The sequence below is a fragment of the Orbicella franksi genome, chromosome 9 (assembly GCF_964199315.1).
Source record: "Orbicella franksi chromosome 9, jaOrbFran1.1, whole genome shotgun sequence".
Lineage (NCBI taxonomy): Eukaryota > Metazoa > Cnidaria > Anthozoa > Scleractinia > Merulinidae > Orbicella > Orbicella franksi.
In genome coordinates, this window is record NC_138153.1 from 6,837,884 (window position 1) to 6,849,800 (window position 11,917).

The window sequence follows — 11,917 nt, forward strand, 5'->3', positions numbered from 1 at the left end:
CGTAGTGTAAGTCCTTCACTCTTCCCCGCAGCAGTCCATCTCCTGGCAACCCTGGGGTGTATATACGCATTCAGGACCGTTGATGTGTCCTTTCCGTCGCCATGTGGTGCTAGTTGTCCTGTGGTAAGGTTTTCGTTAGAGTGGGTGCTCGTCCAAAAAATCTTGAGTACTTTCCTTACACGTCTTCTTAAGCTTGAAATTGAAAATATTCCAACATCTTTGTCGCCACTTCCTCCAACGTACAGATGACTACTTTTTGACTCAAAATCATTTCTGATCGAAGGGACAACTAGTTGTACTCCTCCTCGAATCAACTGACGAGTGCAATATTTTTGTGCGATTCATTTATGTTTACTTGTTGTTCCAATCTTCCCGAGAATGTTTTTTTTTTTGGCCATATTATTTAGGCATGAAGAGAGCCCGAGATTAATTGGTAAAGAACCATCAATCATATGCTAATTAATGATAAAACCAGTTATAGTGCTATCTCAACGCAGACCAACACTAATAAGCCTATTGTCGAGGGCAGTAGCACCATTGTTGTTAAAGGCTACACCTTTAAAGTTGGATTGAGTTGTCGCTGTACGGAAGTAAGGCGTGGTACGATCATTACACCAAGAATTACACTGCTTGTAACAGCTACTCGTGTAACCAGAAACGAAGAAGCCAGCATAGAAAGAAGTATCGCAGATAAGCAGCTGGTAGGAGTAGGCGTTGTTTGCACCCACGCCGTCTCACAATCCATAGGTACCAGCAGTCTTCCCATAGTTCCCAGCGGCCGTTATGGGCTGGTTGACTCTTCGCTTGAAGTAGGCTTTGTTTCCAGTTTGGTGATCGATGAAGAAGATTTCTGTGAACTGATAAAACGGAAACATAACTTTTTGGTCGTAGATGAGTTATGGGATAAACAATTTTCTATTTTGCCTTCATGACAAAACCGAACACACTCAAAGGTTATGAGGCATAGGCGCGTTGGTCAGCCAGGACCAAGATATGTTTTAATCGACACAATAAGATTACAACAAAGTGGATAAAAGATTCATCAAATGACATTCTACCTCTTATTAGGAAAAATAGGGTCCGTGTACCCCCGACCAAATGCAGTGGTGCCACTCACAATAAAATCGAAGATAAATTAGATAACGCTATTTACACAACACTAGAACAAAAAATAAACCTTATCCGAAAGTGCTAGTGGCAAGGCCGACCCTAGAATGTCACAACTTTCTCAACAGTCTCTTTTTACAAACCGACTAGCCATGAGCTTTCGCGTACTACGCTCGTACCCAGTTCTCTGTTCCGTTTCGATAAAATAGAAATTTTACCACAAATTACATTTTCACTGATAAAATCTCGTGGTATTGGTTCCCCAATCTGACAGCTACAATTTTTCCGTTTGTAAATGGTCGAGGCCACTTGAGCGATAATCATTTTTTCCACCAAAAAATAACGCCAACCACCGTAGACTAGAACATTTTGCATTGCTATGCTGAGAGGTTGTCTTTAAAAATTCGTGTCGATCATCAAATTAGCGGTAAAACGAAAATCCAGCGTTTCTCGCTCGCACACGTTTTCCGCGTCATGCGACAACTACATTGTATCTCTTTGAAGTCTTGATTGGTTCACTGGATTGTCTTCTGTGTTGATTGGCCAGAGTGGTTACCTTTGATTTGGTCTCACGACCGTCAATTGAAAACTGTTCAAATCACCTTATTTGGATCAAATTTTATCTAATAATTATTACCAGGTCTAGGCCTCAGCCGGAGGAAATATGACATCGACATTAATTACAGAAAGTCTTGGTTAACAACGACGCCATGGACCGACGGTCCAGTGCTACTCAGTAAATCAGGGTAGAAAGTCATATTTTGAAGCATTGGTGATAGTCTCTTGCCTGGTTTTCCATTATTTTAAAAAGTAATCCTCCGTGTAGGAAAAAAGATGGCGACTGGTACAAGTACCCATAAGTCGTAGCGCGCAAACACCATAACAATGCCCATTAAAACTTACAGGAAGGTTCTAAAAGCTTCAATGTGGTTAATACAGGAACGAATTCTGACAAAATATAGTTTGCCTTCTGCCTAATGGGCTGTGTTCGCTTCGATAGGTATTGTGGTAAAATATAGAGCCGCCATCTTTTTTCCCCATTGAGGATTGCCTTTTCTCCATGATTGACTAATGTATGATCAGTCAACTTACTGGAATGTTGTTGCAGTTGGTCCTGTAGCCGTCACTTCCATAAGGAAACTGAGCGCTGTATGTGACTTCAGTCTTGGGTTTGACATATTCATCAGTAGTGTAAGACATGGTCCATCCTCCATTGTATGACGTCATGTCACAGTAGGCTAGAAATGCAATGCGTTTGAATGGCTTCCTGCATCCGGGTCCAACCAATACATTCCATCTTGATAAATACCCCGGCTCTTGATCTGCCGACAGTCAACCGCTGGACCTGGTTACACAGGAAATTATTTTACACATGTTGAACAATCCCTCGACCCCTGATCTCCAAGTTTTTGTTTCTACTTGTGTTATGGTTGTTCATGGCGGTCAAATAATTTATATAACAAGTCAAATTATTCTCGCATTTTCATTGGTCGTTACTTATGATCATTTGTAAGGAGGATGTATGAATGACGCCAGTAACATTTTTTGTTCCTTTATTGTACAAAATAAATAGATTCCATGTTGCCGTGCGTCTGTTCAGTAATAGACCACAGAATACTTAAAAACGTGGTAAGAACTTCAAACACACACTCGGCTATCACCTCATGGACCACTATTTTGTTCTTACCATATTTTGACTTCATCTGTGATCAATTACTGAACAGACGCATGGCAACATGGAATCTATTTGTTTAAATCTTTCTCACAATGCAGATTGCAAGTACCTCGTGAGTGGTCGACCACATCGTGTGGCTGCATCACAAGTGACCAGATTGTGAAACAAACGATTATACGTCATAATTATGAAGGAAAAAAAAACATGTCATAAATTACCTAGTATTTCACAGTGCTTTCCATGAAATCCAAGAGGGCAGGCGCACTGATAATCACCATCTTCGTACTTGGCCACACAAGTTGCACTGTTCATACAGGGAATGCTGGAGCAAGGACTCTGTTTTCACCAAAGAAAATAATTGTCAACAGTGACACTGAGTACATGCTGTGATTTAGACGTACGTTAATTCAGATTTGTAAGTTTGCTAATTTTTTCAAACTTTTGATTTACTGATCACCACCTTTTTGCTTATGTTTGTGCTTGCGCTTCTTTCATACTGAAAACCAGGCTCGGGGGGGGGGGGGGGGGCACTCCCATATAAAAATCACGGGGGCTTGTCGTACCTTTTAGAGGTTAGAAAAAGCGGTTTTGGTTCCTCATTGCGTGTTCACCCTCAAATAGTTCACAGCCGGAGCTTTTGTGGTACCTTTTGGGGTATTGCGCCGAAAAAAAACATATGGCATGAGATAATGTTCGTTTTTTTTGAATTGGTACCTCTGAGGAGAGAAAAAAATTTCAATTCACGCTCACAATGCAAGATCTTGGTACCTTCTCTTAGATGGCCTTTTCAAAATTTCCGACGAGCAACCCCCGTCCCGGCCCCCCAGAGCTATCTGTTTTATATAAAGAAACCAAAAAGTAGAGTTAATGTTATTGACGTCACTATACGTCTGTCCCCCGATAGATCATAAGTAACAACCAATCAAAACGCGCGAATCGTTTGACTTATATATAAATACCCAGTGATATTCTAACTACACGTCTTAATTTGAAAGAGAAAATTTTAATGTTGCTCATACTAAGTTCAAGATTATTGTAAAAAATTAGAAATGGTCAATTAGTGATTCCGTGCGGAGAATTTAAAGCCAAGTCTTAAAGTCTTTGCTGTAGAGAATGCGTGTCACATATCGATTCAGTCTTAATATAAAATCTGTTTCAATTATTTGTGACACTTTACGAGAACACGACTGTGGCCAAGGCATACGACCGAATATCGTATTTTACTGTATAGTGATCTTGTAATAAACAAAAAATTGTTCCTTTTTTGGCGATGACAATTCTGTATTCAAAACGACATAACAGTTACCGAGAAACCGTAGTACAGTATTTTTTTACAGTTGAACTCTCAGGGGAAACGAAAAATAGTTCGAAATAGCGGGAGTTCGAAATATCCGATAGTAAATGACGGAAGGACAAATCCAGGAGGAATGGTTTGGAGTTCGAAATAACGGAGAATTCCAAATAACCGAATTTGAATTTTCGGGGTCCAACTACACTTACCTTGATACTCAAGTGATGGAACATCGCGCTGCCAATGAACATGTTGGAATTGTTGTATCTATCACTAGGTAACAGTTCACACAAAATCCAGCCATTCCCATCACGAAAGGCAGCCACATTAACCGAGAAACACGATGAGTGATCGACACAAAATTTACCGCACTCTCGAAGCCCTTTCACCGAAGCTGACCACGATACAGTTATGTTCAGATATCGAAATTTGTGCACAGCAAAGTTGGCATAAAAGACACCGTTCCTGAAATCTCGCTGCAAGCTTTTTGTGTCGTCAACGTAAACTTCAGTTATTCCTTGGAGAAACAGGTTTGCAAAGAAAACAAAAATAAAAATCCTCTCTCTAACTAAGAAGTGAAGCGTATTGTCATGTGTAGTTCAGGGGCACGAATTTAACGATAGAAATCCTTGTTTTAAGGTCTTAAAATAAACCCGAATTGCTTCTCTCGAGCGGCTTGTCTTATTTATTTGTTTTGGAAAGTATTTCAGCGGGTAATTAAAGAAGCCACTGCACACGCACGGATAGGCTGAAGGCTTGTAAATAATAGTTATTAAAATTGGTTCGTTTTATCACCGCAAAGTTAAGAGACACACCGACGAGAAAATAACACAAATTCTTATATACGTATATCTGGACCAGTGTCACAACACTGAAGAGTTCGCTCCATGCCATGAAGGAAACTAAGAGCTTTGGAGGTCTTACACCGTACTGTAAATAGTTCGGACGGATAAAAATTTCGGACGGTAAGTAGTAATGTAAGTTATTAGGCGCACCAACATCATGCAAACCGCTAGTGTCTACATTGGCTAGAAATCTTTTATCAATGCCTCGCCATTGTGTTAATTTATACGAAAAAGTTTTGTGAAGACTAAAGAAACATTTTAGTTTAGGATGGCAGCATTTACTTGTGAAAAAGTGAACTTCTAATATTCTGCTTTTCTCTTAAATTTCTAAACAAGAATGTAGATTCTATTTGGAAAAGTTCCAAATCTGGGTAATCGTAAAAGTACAGTTATTTCTTTTTGTTAAAAAAAAAAAAAAAATCTGCGTCCTTTTAAGCAGGTGCTAGTGAAAACATGTTTTGAAAGGAACCATCACCAAGTATGCGTTTGGAACTTATCTCTTGTTTTTCCCGCGCTATTACTGAACAAGTTGTAAGTTGTTGCAAAGTTATCTTGAAATTTGTCGCATATAGCTTTTATGAGCAGTGCTATGTATACCGTTACGGCCGAGGCCTTAAAGTTCATTACGCACTAATCCAGGAAACCCTTTAAGCCCCTACTGGAAATGGGACAATAGGAAAAACACTGAACCCCAGTCTCTTTGAAAGTCGAGCAATAATTTCAACATTTTTATTGGAATAGAGTTTGTGCACTAAGGGTCGACTAAGACTGGACAAGACAGATAGCAGGATGCCGTAAGCCAAGAGGATCGATAACTTTGACATTTCGCCGAAAATTTACGTACGTACGATTTTGTTTTACAGCACCTGTTTTCTTACATCGGTTTTGCGAAAGCCGAATCAATTATTCGTTGTTTTTTTTTCATTAGTCATTGCTAAAGTTCTGAAAAAACGTCAATGTATACGTTTTATCAGACGTTTGTTGTTATTTTCTGGTAGATCATCTCAGTGCTCCTTGCTGTTGAGTTCAACTTCTTGTAACAGACATATGGAAAAGTCTCACAGATAAACTGCTGGTAGGAGTAAAAGTCAGCGCGGAGTCTTATGAGAGCTTCAACGAAAGTTTTTTCTAAAAGATAAAGAAAGAGGAATAATGAAGACACAATCCTGATACAACAGAAACGCGTGTAATGTCAGTAATATGTCGTAAAATTACAATAGCTGTTACAAATTTTAATAAAAGTCGAATTGTATTGTAAATCTGACATTGTAACAGCAGTTACCTTCAACTTTACAACCTGTCCTGAATTATAACGACAGTTAATTGGCGTACGTTATAATTGTCGTAAATTGTTATTGTCGCGTTGATTTGCAACATTTTTTCTCACAAATGACCCGCGCGCAAAATATGGGAGCGAGAACCTGCGAAAATCTATTTTTATTTTGGCGCCTTTTTCGTGGGGCTGACAGTCTAGAAATTAACCTGCATTGATGTATATTTCTAAACATCGGAATCTCGGAAGTCATCTTGGCACGATCAGTTCAACTCTAAAATCGGTTTTAGCAGCAAAGCTAGTGAGCGTGCTTTCCGTAATTGCCTGTTGTGCGGATCGATGTAAATACACGAGGTCACTTGACCTCAGGAATTTGTTTGTTTTTACAATGCCTATTTCAAATCGTGTAAGCAGACACCATTTTATTAGCTAGTCAAAAGGTTTCCGACGGAGCGAGCCGAACGCGGAGATCACCCCACTCCTCCCTCCCTCCCTTTAGGCCCCGTCCACACTACGCTGAGGGAATTTGAAAACTGAGGTTTTACTCTGGAAACGCATCAAATGTGTTCTGTCCAGACTACGCCGGAGGAATTTGAAAACGCAACAATCAACAGTCCTTTTGGATTTGTGTTTGAGGAAAATGCTGTCTCGGAAATCACATGATTATTGTGACTGAGCATCGTTTTCGAAAAGCTCCGTTATCAAAATGTTTTCCAACCACACGAAAACGAAAAGCCGGCGTTTTCAAATTCCGAAAAGTTCCGTTTCGTGACGGATTAGTGTGGACGGTATGCATATTTATGATCATCACCTTTTTAAATGCCTTAAAGGGACACAGTCAGCTGGCGCATGTGCCCATTACACTTAAGTACCATTTCATAGCAACTTGTATATCACAGAGAGGCGATCCATACTGTTTTTAACCAACTAGGATAAAATGATATCACAGGATGAGCAAAAACACACTCAAAAACAGGTTTTTCAATAAACAATTGAAAATCAAGCAAAACACTGCGAACTTAAAGTTTATTTTTATTGCCTAAATAGCGTTATCTGATTTATCTTTCATTCTGTTGTTTATATATCAACCTTAAGGCCCCAAAAGTAGCGCCACTGCATTTGGTCGGGAGTACACGGTCCTTAATTTTCCTAATAACAGGTTTTTGCAATACAAAATTTTGGGGTTTACGTGACCGGCTTCGGGGGCATGTAGGATATTATTTCATGCATCTCTTATGTTCTTTGTTGTAAGCTTTTTGTCTCAATTAAAACATATCTTGGTCCTGGCTGACCAACGCGCCCATGCCTCGACCTTTGCATGTGTGCGGTAGTGTAGTGAAGGCAAAATGACCTGTTCTAGGGAAAGTCCTTCCCAGAGATTTTTCCTCGGGAAGGAGGTCGGTTTCACTCCCAGATCCCCTCGGTTTTCTTTCGCTCGTTTCATTGATTCCTTGATTCCTTGATAGATAGATTGATTGATTGATTGATTGATTGATTTATTACATTTTAATGGCTAATATTTCTTATTTATAAATAGCGGGAAAAAATGAGATGATAACAGCAATAATAATGATAACAACAATAACGATGGTAATAATATTATAAAAGTGGTCTATGGTTTGAACCCCATACAAGACAGATCACCTATATTAAATACGAACCTTGTTGAATATATACACCATTGAAAGCTAAAATCAAAGTCACAATGTCCTACGAAAAAATCTTTTACATCAGTCTCTACGACATGCGCGCACATTCCACGACATTCGAACCTATTAAGGTAGTACGTTCCACACCTCAACTTTGCATTTGCGAATGGAATGCAAAGTTGGGCCAGGTAGCACTGTAAAAAACCAACTTACCTTAGAAATAACTCTGGCTGGAAGATCAAAGCATCAACATTGGAACACTATTTGCATCTTACGTTGACACTCTTTATGCTATAGACTTTTGTTCTTGGGCCATCGTAGTTTAACGAGGAATAAAACACAAATAGCGGTGATGCTTATCACCGCTATTTGTGTTTTATTCCTCTTTATGCTAGTCACGCGTGAACGAATGCGTGACGACTTCAAACAGGCTCAGGGATACTCAAAACATACACTCTGTCCACCCTAACAAACATTGGGTATCGTTTTTTCACCGCGTTTTAGGTCCAGTCCACACTACGCCGGAGAAATTTCAAAATGGAGATTTCACTCTAAAAATGCATCAAATATTTGCCTTCCTTCCTTCCTTCCTTAAAAACGCAACAATCACCGGCCATTTTGGATTTGTGGTTAAGGAAAACTCGGCAGGGGAATCGAAATCACATGGTTTTCGTGACTACATCGTTTTCGATCAGAAAGCTCCGTTATAAAATGTTTTCCGTCCACACGGTAACGAAAAGCCGGCATTTTCGGATTCATCCGGTTTGAGGAGCGTTTTGGAAAAGCTCGAGCTCCGTTTTCGTAACGGATTAGTGTGGACAGTAGGCGTAACCGCAGAAACAAAGCTGCGTTTTCAAATTCGTCCGGCGTAGTACGGACGCTGCTATAGTTAACAAGATCTTATTATCTCAATCGGACCTTGGGGTTCATCACTATCGTACCTGGATGTATGGATATATACGCAATACCGAATTAAAATGCACCAGACCGCTACTTTTTCACATAGAGATAAAAGCCAACTTAAGCTTATATACACTACAGCAAATATACTTTATGTCGATGGCTCTTTCCTTGGCTACATCGCCAGCGGGTGTCTATAGTTTACAGTTACAACTGCGTCCACCACCCATTGACTATTTGTTTCTAGAAAACAGCCCTATGAAAATACGCGCGCTGATTGGTTAAAAATCGTGTTTCTATAAGTCAGTGGAAACACAGAACTAGCACGAACTGTTGACGTAATGATGGCGCGAGCAAAGAGAATTTACATTTTGATGATCGAAGTAAACAAGCTATTTTTCTTTTTTTCGTCGCAGTGTTTGCTAAAAGAAATAGAAAACATGTTTTTCGTGTTTCTATCGTGTTATAGAAACACTCGCGAAAGTTTGGGAGAACCCGAAAAAGCTGTGGAAACACTCGCCTGCGGATCGTGTTCCCACAGCATTCCTCGTTCTCCCAAACTTCCACTCGTGTTTCTGTAACTCGATAGAAACACGGTACATGTTTATTATTTCTTAAATAATCATACTTTGTAACTATTACTACCATGCAAACTCAATCTGCATTGGTAACTGATACCCTGGGAATTATGCAAATGACGGTATAAGACTTTACACTTGTTCTGTGCTATCACTCTGCTCGAGGCCGCGAAAGCCAAAAGGTTGGCGACCCACCCATCACTTTATGAGTAATTTGGGCTTGATGCTGTCCTCTTTTATTTTTCGCCTGGTTTTAGGCTTGGGGAAGGCCAAAGCGATTGCCCGTATCTTATAACCCTGTCATAAATAACAATACCCAGGGTAGCATGTTACATTACTTCCACTAGCGATGCTAGAAATCTAGTTATGATCTTACCCTACACACTCAACCCATTAATAAATGTGAACAGGCCAGGACTAGCTGCCCTACACTTTTCGAATTATGACATGCTTTTCTAACCTATTAACTGAAACTCTCTACTTGTTTACTTCGGACTGAGGAAAGTTTTGGTTACGTAATTCATGCGTAGCGTATTAGAGCAAAACAAAAGACTTTTCAAGGTTGTGGACAAGAACACAAACAATAAAAAACAAACCAAAAACAATAACAACAATAAAAAAACAAGAACAAGAATAAACAAAAAAAAAAACAAAACACAAAAACCAAAACATGCCCCCAAATAAACAAACAAAAACAAACAATAATACAACAATAAACCGACTAAAACAAACCAAAAAATGAATAAAAATCCAAACAAAGAAAGACAAAAACCCCAACCACTCCAGAAAAAAAAATCACAAAAAAAACATCAAAAACAACAACACTTAGCGCAGACCGACACTAATAAGGCTGTTATTCAGTGAATAAGCACCATTGGTGTTAAAGGCCACGCCCTCGTATTTGGAATCATTGGATGCTGTACGGAAGTACGGGGACGAATAATCCGCACACCAATTGTTACACTGCTTGTAACACTCCGTGTAACCGGAAACGAGGAAGCCAGAGTAGAAAGGATCATCACAAATCAGTAGCTGGTAGGAGAAAGAATTGCTTGTTCCAAAACCGTCCCACAATTTATAGGTGCTAGCAGCATTCCCATAGTTCTCAGCGGCCTTTATGGGCTGGTTGACTTGTCGCTTAAAGTAGATTTTTTTTTTTTATATTTGTTATCTGCATGTGTTTACAAGTACAGTATTTACATTGTTACTAGTGCCAATTATAATATTTAAGTGGAATAGGTGTGTATACAAGTGCATGTCACTTATAATGCTTTGGAGGAGGGGTGTTTTTTCCTATTTAATTATTAAGAAAGATGTTCTATTCTGTATTTGGTTAACACTTTATCAACGAAAGTGGAGAGGTGAATAGCTTTGTTTTGCATCTTACAAGTGTAGATGTAGAATCTCATAAACAAGATCGTATAATTAAATTTCTTTAATAATGTTTTATCGTATGGGCCGGGCATGATGCCAAATAGTTTTTCTTCTATTGTTGGACTAAAATTCGAATTATTGACAGCATTAAACCAGTCGATGACGTTTTTAACAAAGCTCTTAACAAATTCGCAATCATTAAATGTGTGATCAATTGAATCATGTTCAACGCAATAGAGGCATTCATCATCCGTTTTGATTCCGTATCTAAAAAGTTCCTTTTTTGTTACAACAATTCTATGGATAAGTTTGAATTGAAATTCTTTTAATTTTGTTTCCTTACAAATGTTTTTCAGCGAGGAAAATATTTTTTTCCATGTCTCCCCATCCAACTGCATGGTTTGATTCCATTTCGTTGGGCCAGTTTGACACCTCGTGTGAATTTTTTTGTTAATTAAACAATAGAAGTCCCTAGTTTTGGCTTTGACTAAGTTAATTTGTGTCAAGTCGTCTGGTTGGAAAAGGGGGTTGTTCTCGATGTATGGTTCGCTTTCTGGTGGTAACGTGTTTTTCGCTTTTGTGGCTAGATGCTTCGGTATCGCACTTACAACTTGATAAAATTGGAGAAAGTTTATTTTGCAAGTGAATTTGTTTTTAAATTCTTGATAAAAGAATATAAAAAGAATGTTGTTGTTAAGCCATTCACTGATGAAAATGGGCTTCCCTCCAAAGAGGATTTCTTTGTTCTTGGATACGATCATATCCTGCCCTCTGTCATAGTTATACAAGGTTTTCAATTCATTAAAAAACTTTAAAATGTCTTTATAAAATGATGGCAAACCGTCGATATATTTTGTGTCGTAGTTACATCTTAAAAGAAAGCTCAGACCGCCGTATTTTCCTAGAAAATGGTCTGGAACAGTTTTCCAGTTTTTTCTTCCCGGTGCGAAAAGTCTCGGAATCCAAACTAGCCTCAGTGCCTTTATCATAGTTTCTACATCGATCACACGTATACCCCCTTTATCTCGATCTTGATAGAGCCCTTCTCTTTTTATTTTGTCTTTTTTGTTTTTCCATAGAAATCTAAACAGTTTTGTTTTGATTATTGGTATTGTTTCTTGAGGTACATTGAGATTTGATGCTGAGTAAACGAGTTGAGAGAGTGCCAGAGATTTTATGATTAGTACTCTCCCAAATAGTGTAAGGTCAAGTGTCCTCCATAGGT

At 38.9% G+C, this 11,917-nt stretch overlaps 1 pseudogene; it reads right to left on the reverse strand.

Annotated features, from left to right (window-relative positions):
* Positions 1-488: 488 nt before the first annotated feature.
* Positions 489-11,917, reverse strand: part of LOC145497507 (uncharacterized) — a 131,643-nt pseudogene continuing 120,214 nt past the window's right edge.